We start from the raw sequence: 9,746 nt of genomic DNA on the forward strand, positions 1-9,746 counted from the left end.
TTAAAAATTGTGTCTTCAGGCGCTCAAATGGGTTGAAAACAGTAAATGGCAACATGATGTAGTGAGAAACAGGTTTGGGACCCCTCAGCCTTTGCCAAAAAGAGCGTTTTTGACTAAAAAATAACGGTTTTTTAAACTCCTAAAATACGCCATCTTACTTTTTGACCATATTGGTATCAAAGGGCCCTAGGGGGGTACTCTAACTGCCAGCAAAATATTGGGGACGGCAATTCATAAACACCAGAGATATTGTCAAAAGCTCTAGAAGTTATCTTAGTGGATCGTGAAAAATTGACTATATGACACCCATATCGCTCCCGTTCACTAAAATGTTATCCTAGTGTCTGACTTCACACTCTGGAACCATTTCGAGGTGAAGGTCAGCATTACAAGAGTTGAGGCACTACACAGCCTACACAGCGAGAAATCGTAGGCCTCAACTCTTGTAATGCTGAATGTGAATGTCAGCATTACAAGAGTTGAGGCCTACGATTTCTCGCTGTGTAGTGCCTCAACTCTTGTCGTAGGCCTCAACTCTTGTAATACTGACCTTCACCTTGAAATGGTTCCAGAGTGTTAAGTCAGACACTAGGATAACATTTTAATGCACGGGAGCGATATGGGTGTCATACAGTCAATTTTTCACGATCCGCTAAGATAACTTTTGAAGTTTTTTGACAATATCTCTGGTGTTTATGGATTGCCGTCCCCAATATTTTGCTGGCAGTTAGAGTACCCCCCTAGGGCCCTTTACCCAGTCAGAAGCAGACGGTCGATTCGACGTCGACTAGACGTCGAATGTCAAGATCGATGGTAACATCGACATCGACGAAAATATGACAGAAATTTCGATGTCGAAATCGATGTCGAAATTGTCATGGAAATCGAGCTAACTGCGGAATAAAATGCAATCAAGTGCAGATAGTTCATATTCATACAGCTGTATAGGCCGGTTACCACTTGAAAGAAGTTTGAAACGAGCCACTGGATACCATGGCATTTATTTGTACAGGGGCATCATTCCTCACCATGTCAATTTAACCGATTTCAAAGACACTTCGATCATGAAGCGTCTATCAAAAATCAACTCTTCCGTTAACCGACGGCGTTCCCCCATCGTGGCCAACCCGTTTGGACAGCATTGTTGAGCCCTGGCCCAACCTAGTTGGGAGGCGAACATAAGCTGCACGCGAGAGTGAAATGCAAATAGCGCAGGTACAACGATAATTGCAAATGTGATTATGAATTGCACATCAGTAGTTCTAACGGATTTTTTCCTATCGGTTGATGAAGATTTTGGCTTAAAATTCAAGTCTTTTCACCCATAGGTCATTTTTGACATAATTATGCGGGCTATGACGCTACTAACGCCATCTACAGGAGGCTGTTAGAGACGCTGTTAAAACGAGCACTTTCTGGAAGCGTTACCGCTAAACCTTCTGTACACTTCAAGCCTGCATACATTGTGATAGTTCTTAACACTTCTTATCCCCAAAATTTCAGTCCGGCCAAGAACGATTAACTTGAACTTTGTGACAACCTGGTGATAACACCCTTCGACGTCAATACGACATCGATTCTGAGTCGATGATTATTGGTTTCGCGTGAGACATCGAAACTATGTCGATTCAACATCGAAAGAAAATATTGCTCCTAAAAGTTGATAAGTGATCGAAAGAATACGTAAACTATGCCCGTGGTACTTCCTCGAACGTAAATAATGAGATTCTATGAATTAAAGAATGGTCCACATATGTTCGAATTAACATCGAAATGTAGTGTCGACGGATCCACGACCATTTCGACATCGAAACGATGTCGAGTCGACCGTCTGCTTCTGACTGGGAATTGATACCAACATGGTCAAAAAGTAAGATGGCGTATTTTGGGAATTCAAAAAAACCGTTAATTTTAGTCAAAAACGCTCTTTTTGGCATAGGCTGAGGGCCCCAAACCTGTTTCTCACTATATTATGTCGCCATTTACTGTTTTCAACCCATTTGAGCGCTTAAAGACACAATTTTTAAAAAACTTAAAAAAGGTTTAGAATTTTCTTTCAAATTTCAAAAAATTGCCACGGCCAAAGTTTTGAATATTTTTTCAAAAAATTTATATGAGTGGTCCTTGAGTGGTAGGCTATGAGATAAAAAATACGATTTCAAGAAATCCTAGGAGTCACGAAGTCAATATAGTTATTGTGTAGGAGTGTGGAGAAAGGAAAAAAGTTGTGTAAAAGGGATAGGGGGTGGTTTAGGTACGAATGGCAAGGGTATCAATGTGGTCGATGTGCCACCCGTCAAAATTTAAACTTGGCAACAAAAAAGAAATCAAATCAAAATGCCCTAAAATTCGAAAAATTCCAATGCTAATGTATTCCACACTGGAACATCTTTGAAGTCAATCATTATTAAAATGTTCGTGCGGGAAAGGAGGCAGTAAATTAACTTTCGTGGGTTGGCAACAATCTTCTCGGCAACTGCGCCCTTGCGAAAATAGTGAAGCCGAAAACACGAGTAGTCGCGCATTAAAACTGCCCCGCCATTGTTGCTGACGTTGAATTGTTTGGCTTGTTTCAAAAGGCGGTTCTCTAGTCATGTTTTCTTCAATTATGTGTAATAGTTCTCATTCACAACGTAATAACACCACGACGGTTGGTTTGACAAACTTTATAAACTCAGTAGGGATGGTTTCGAATCGCAGGTGAGTCTTGTTCGAGGAACATGAGCACTGAAAGTCGCGAGGTGGAGCGATGTGGTCATCGTGCTAACTGAATGAAAAGAAACATCAAACAAATGTTCCGCGCATGAGCAAAGACATTCCCATTAAAAATTTTCATCAGGCAGTGCCAATGAAAAGACTGCGTCCAAAAAACCCTCTTGTGCTATTGTTACATCTGTTCTATCACGGTCGCGGAAAGTTTTTTATTCGAACGTCCTTTTTCAAAGCAGCGACCGTTTTTGGGGTAACCTGTACACAAGCGAAAAGGAGCCATGCTATTGGTTGGGTTTGGCTCGGCTCCCCCCTCTCTCTTCCCTTTTCGTTGACGAGTCGAGCTTTGCTATGGAAACAGTGATTTTGACGGCAATTTTCTCAAAATTTATCGCTAAGATTTCAACCATATTCCAGAATTGAAATCACGTCTCAGAACTCTACCAGTCTGCAAAATCTCATCAAAATCGTACAGAGAGGTTTCGACTTGCATAAGGGGCCACGCGATCAAATCCCAGCGAGGCTGAATCCTGGGGGATACTATAAGGCTACTTCGTGCCTAAAAATTGGGAGCCGGATCTGAGCAAGTGCGTTTTGGACCATGATGGTTTGACGTGGAATGCCCCACTCACAATGTTACCGAACGTTTGAAACATTTCAACCGTGCTCAGACTACGATGAACCACTATAAGTGTTTTTATAGAAAAAATGGTCTTTGCAGCCTGTTGACGAGGCGAATTCTCATCTAGCCTTTATCTAAATGTGAATGTGTATCTGTGTACTCCGTCGGTGGCGCTCCCTGGTGGCGGACGGGTGTACTCCGGTGCTGCGCGTCGGTGCCTTGCCCTCTTGTGGTGTGTGTTCGGTGGCGTGCGGACGTGTGTTGTACAGTAGATTGAAAGTCATAATAAACCAAGTCCTACAAAGCCTTTTGAGTCACCATCAATCCCTAACCTCGATCAAACATCAGGTTATGGGCCCAGGCAGACGCTGCTGACTCACTAGGTTTGCTTTGAGGACAGAAGAATCGAAAACCACAGTGAAAAGCGTGCAAGTGCACAAGCGTGTTGTGAACACGACTAACCAGGTGGGATATAATTGCTATTCTGAAGGTTTCATAAATACTGGAATGAAACTCGAGAGAATTAGATACCTATACGTTATGGTAGAAAACAATTGGATGTTCCAAAAGAGCTCTCGAGAGAAACATATATGGTTGCTTAGTGACACCTAACCTAACCAGGTTGGTTAGAAAGCATGCTGGATGTTCCAAGGATGTTCCTATGGAGGTTCTGGCTAACTTAAGCTGACAAAACACTGTTAAGGTTTAATGGTGTGAACAATAAGCGCATGTATGTGCTGTAAAAGAAAAAAAAAAAATATTGATAGACAAGAACTAGATGTTCTAGTTCTCCGCTGAATGTTTCTCCGTTTGACCCAAACGTTTTACTTTTCCAGTGTTGACTCTTTCTGGCCATAATGGAGGGCGACCAGACCAGGCAATTTCACTTCGATGGAAAGAATTATGACAGCTGGAAGTTCCGGATGAGGCTGCTCCTGGACAAGGAAAACTTGCTGCCTCTGGTTGACGAGGGCCTGGTCAAGCTGGTGGACAGGCAGGAGGTCTTGCCTTCGGATTCAGCTCAGGTCACCAGAAGGAAAGAGGAAGCGGTAACCAAATTGCGGCAACAGGACAAGGAGTGCAAGAGCATGATTGTCTCGAAGATTGACAACAGCCAGCTGGAGCTGATCATAGACAAAGCAACGGCTGTCGACATGTGGACCAGCTTGGGCCAGCGCTTCGAGAAGAAGTCTGCAACTAGTCGTCTAGTGTTGCATTCTATCTTCCTGGACCTACGATACGACCCCAGGTTGGAGACATTCGCAGACTACTGTCTGAGGTTTGACCAGAAGGCGCGGGAGCTGCGGCAGCTTGGTGACCCCATCGACGATGTTGGTGTGGTGGCACAGTTTCTACGCTCCATGCCTCGACCGGACTACGAGGGAATCGTCATGGCCATTTCCCATGGTGATCCAGTTGGCCTCACTATGCAAGGTGTTCGACTGAAGTTAGAAGAATTTGAGCTGACTCGAGGAACCAAGCGAAAGGTCCCCATGCCTAACACGGCCTTCGCCGGGTCCTACAAGGTGAAGGGCTCCTTTCCGTTCCCTTGCAACAACTGTAAGAACATCGGGCATCGCAAGGCGGACTGCTGGCTGCCTGGCGGCGGCGCGCACGATCCTAGTGTGCGTGGACGGGGTCGTGGCCGGGGACGCGGCCGTGGCCGCGGACGTGGACGAGGATCAGCATCTCGGGGACGTGGTCGGGGCGGTGGCCGCGGCGGCAGTGCCGCGGTAGCTAACATCGAGAAGGCAGAAGACGACGGCGACGACGACGAGGGATCCGAGAGGGTGGCTTATGCCTTCCTAAGTGAGGTACAGGAGGACCTAAAGCAAGTAGACTGGAGAGACCTGGTCTATAGTGACGCTGAAAAGGCTATGGCCACTAAGGTATTTGCTCATAAAGTGTTGTGGTTGTTGGACTCTGGAGCGTCAAACCATTTGGTTCGACCAGACGCTAAGACTGTCAACAGGAGAAAATTGGATTCACCGGTTAAAATTCATGTAGCTAAAAGTAATGTGTATCTCATGGCTTATGAGCAGGGAGATATAATTTCAGAAACGATAGTTAATGACCAGAAACGGAAAATTACTCTCACAAACTGCCTTATAGTGAATGATTTGAAACATAACCTCGTTTCCATTTCCAGGCTTGAAGGTATGGGACACCCGGTGCTTTTCTGGAACAGCAAGTGCTACATTTTCCGTGACAGACCAGGAGGTGATGTTGTGGCCATGGGGTTCCGAGAACACAATGTCTACCATCTGGGACTACAGACTACTGCTGGGAGCCGTGAGCTCTGCAATCTGGCTGGCGTTGGGATCCAGACCTGGCACGCCAGGCTTGGCCACTTGAGTGGTGGAAATATGGAGAAACTGTCAGGTATGGTAAGTGGTGGTGGTGAGTTTCGATCCAAAGAACTGAGATTCTGTGATACATGTGTGCTAGGTAAACAGACAAAATTACCACATTCTGGGGCTCGACCCAGAACCACGAGGCCTTTAGAGAGAATTCACAGTGACCTTTGTGGGCCCATAAGGCCCACGGCCTATGATGGTACAAGGTATATTTTAACTTTAATTGATGATTATACTCACTTTGCTGTTGTATTTGCTATGAGAAGTAAAAAGGAGGTCCTTGGTCACATACAGTTTTACGAGGCCAGAGCGACCAGTAGATTCTCTTCCAAAATCAGTGTGTTCCGTTGTGACAATGGTCGGGAATACATAAATTGGCATGTTAAAGACTTCTTTACAGAAAAGGGGATCCAATTTGAAAACACAGTACCTTATACTCCTCAGCAAAACGGTGTAGCTGAGCGCTTTAATAGAACCATACTGGATAAAGCCAGGAGCATGCTTTTTGGTTGTGAGTTAAAGAAAAGTTTTTGGATCGAGGCCACCATGACTGCTGTGTATTTGGTCAACAGATCTCCAACGACCGCCTTGCAGGCCAAGGTCCCAGCAGAGCTCTGGTATGGCAGTAAACCGGACATTAGTAAACTTAGGGTTTTTGGGTGTGTGGCGTTTCTTCACAAGCCCAAGGCCCTAACTAAGGGAAAATTTGATTCTAGGAGTAAGAAGTGTGTCATGCTGGGTTACAGTGATAACGGTTATAGACTCTGGTCGCTTGAGGAAGGCAAGGTCATTGTTGGAAGAGATGTGATTTTTGATGAAAGTAGGTTTAGATTTTCTACTGATTATTGGGCTTATGATTGTGATAAGAAAACAAATATTGAGGTAAGTGAGGATGTTGACGATGGCACTGATCCAGGAGGGGAAGTGGAAGAGGCTTCTGGTGATGTTCCTGCTCTTCCGGAACCTGCCCAAGTTCAAGCGGAGCTGGAGGAGTTCAGGGAACAATTAAACAATGAGGACGAGGTAGCTAGAGTAAGAAGGAGCACTAGAGTAAGGGTCCAACCACAATATCTTCAGGATTACTGTGTGCTTAGTATGCTGGCTAATACAGTTGACAATATTTCAGAGTTGGACATAGATATAGCCTTAAATCAAAATAATAACGTCATTACTTGTACTGAAACGTGTCCTTCCGACACTGAATTTGAAATAGCCCTTGGTGCTGTTAATTATAGCAATAATGTACCGTTGAATTTTGAAGATATTGGGGGAAGGGATGATGAGTTGTTATGGAGAAAAGCCATTCAAGAAGAGATTGAGTGTCTAGACAAAAATAAAACTTGGAATGTGGTGCCTCTTCCTTCCGGTAAGAATCCTATAAAGAGCATGTGGGTGTTTACAATCAAATTAGATGGAGATGGCAACATTGAAAGGCACAAGGCCAGGCTTGTTATTAAAGGTTGTGCGCAGAGAAAAGGAATTGACTATGACGAGACTTATGCTCCAGTTGCTAGACTCTCAACAGTGCGGACGCTATTGAGCATTGCAAACAGACAGAAATTAAAAATTAATCAAATGGATGTTAAGAGTGCTTTCCTGAATGGTGTTCTCAATGAAGAAATATACATGTTGCCCCCTGAAGGAATGAAAGCAAAACCTGGTCATGTTTGTAAACTCAACAAGACTCTTTATGGGCTGAAACAAGCTCCAATGGAGTGGAACAGAAGCTTTAATGATTTTGTAACTTCTAAATTAAAGTTTATCCAGTGCCGTAGTGATAAGTGTTTGTATATTCTTAAAGAAGGTCAAACTGTTGTGATGTACTTGTTGCTGTATGTGGATGACATCCTCCTAGTGTGTAATAATGGTAAACGTATTGTAGAAATTAAGAATAAGTTAATGAATAGATTTGAAATGAAAGACCTTGGAAATGTTAATCATTTTTTAGGTATCAAGGTATCTGTGTCTGATGATGGGTTGTTCCTTAGTCAGACAGCATATATCAATAGTGTCTTGAAGCGTTTTAAAATGGACAATTGCGCTCCAGCTTCTACACCAATGGAGACTCATCCGAGTGATGATGTAAGTGGGAAGTGTATAATTGGTGAGAAATCATACCGTGAACTGATTGGGTGTCTAATGTATGCTGCACTGGGAACTAGGCCGGATATCTGTGCTGCGGTTAATTTCTACAGCCAATTCCAGACCAATGCCACTGAAGTCCAGTGGAAGGGACTAAAACGAATCCTGAGATACTTAAAGGGAACTGTGGAACTTGGGTTGTGGTACGGAAGTCCTGCTTATTCCCCGTTACAGGTTTATGCTGATGCAGACTTTGCCAGAGATTTGGGAAGAAAATCCAATTCCGGATATATTATAAAACTGTATGGTGATACTGTGGTGTGGGGGACTAGGAAGCAGGGCTCTGTCGCACTGTCATCGACGGAGGCGGAGTACGTTGCCCTGGCCACCGCACTCACGGAGTTTCTATGGTTAAAGCAGGTCCTTGTTGATATGGGAGTTCACTGTAAGGGCCCTGTGCCAGTGTTTGAAGACAACCAATCGACTATTCACGCGTTGGATAGTTGGGATCACAAGCGAATGAAGCACATAGATGTAAAATACAACTTTGTAAAAGATCTCCACAGAAATAAGATAATAAATGTTAGTTATATTCCCTCGAGTGAGCAGCAGGCAGACCTGATGACAAAGGGTCTGCCTGCCGAAGGCTTCTTTAAGCATAGATCGACAATTGGAATGTTTCCAGTAAGGCTAGTTGATAACTCGAGGAGGGGTGTTGACGAGGCGAATTCTCATCTAGCCTTTATCTAAATGTGAATGTGTATCTGTGTACTCCGTCGGTGGCGCTCCCTGGTGGCGGACGGGTGTACTCCGGTGCTGCGCGTCGGTGCCTTGCCCTCTTGTGGTGTGTGTTCGGTGGCGTGCGGACGTGTGTTGTACAGTAGATTGAAAGTCATAATAAACCAAGTCCTACAAAGCCTTTTGAGTCTTCATCAATCCCTAACCTCGATCAAACATCACAGCCGAAAAAATTCGGTTTTTACCAGTTCTTATCTATGTCGCAGAATCGAGCATAACTAACAGCGACCTCGAATGCAGTTTTTTAACCGCCTGTACTGATTTACTCTAAAACAGCTCGCTCATTTAATTCCTTGGAAGAATGTTTGAGCAGCGTGCTTTTCGTGAACACATTTGTGCGAATTAGTTCACAGGTTTAAAATTGTGTGAAATTGGATGAAAATTTTAAGAATTCTTAAATGTACCATTCACGGTTAAGCTGTACGGTGGTTTCCTTACGCCCGGGAAAGACCATAGGATAGGCTAAGTCAATGTGGAATCAGAACCGACTGACTTGGTGGAACAGTTTATGTTTGCCCTATAACTTCTGCACTGTGGAAAAAAGGGATATTCTTTCCGTTAATTTATGGCCAGAACTTTCCATCATTTGAGACACAGGATTTTCCGTGATTTCAGATCCAGGCTTTTTCCGTTGTTTGATACCCAGAGATTTCCGTACTTTGCACAGGCCGTTGAAAGGCCATGGCAGTGAAGGGCAGACTTTGTGAGGGGAATTTCTTAGATTGTCCAAAGAAACACATGCTTACAGAATCATCACGCTTAGCATGAGACACAGTGGTTCGCACTAAATAGTGTGAGACTGTCCCACACTTGGATTGGCAGTGTACAAAAGCTTCGAGATCGAAGCGGCATTCCCAACAGTAATGCATTTTGTGCAATCGGGTACCGCCAACCTTCACTCTCAGCCGTTTACTGACTATTTCTCATTAGCAGACGTATTTCTGTAAGCAACCATTATACTTAGTATTTAGTTCGTAAATACTTAAAAATGTCTTTGTAATTTACTAAGAAAACGGTAATATCAGTACAGTAATTAGCAATTGCTAAGTAATACTGACAAAAAATACTAAGTATTATGGTTGCTTACAGAAATGCGTAAGCTAATGAGAAAAAGTCAGTAAAAGGCTGAGTGTTGTGGAGTGCGGGAGAGAAGGGAAGGCGAGTAAACAACAAGTACC

This window comes from Thrips palmi, unplaced genomic scaffold, assembly GCF_012932325.1.
Source record: "Thrips palmi isolate BJ-2018 unplaced genomic scaffold, TpBJ-2018v1 HiC_scaffold_15, whole genome shotgun sequence".
In the NCBI taxonomy this organism is placed as follows: domain Eukaryota; kingdom Metazoa; phylum Arthropoda; class Insecta; order Thysanoptera; family Thripidae; genus Thrips; species Thrips palmi.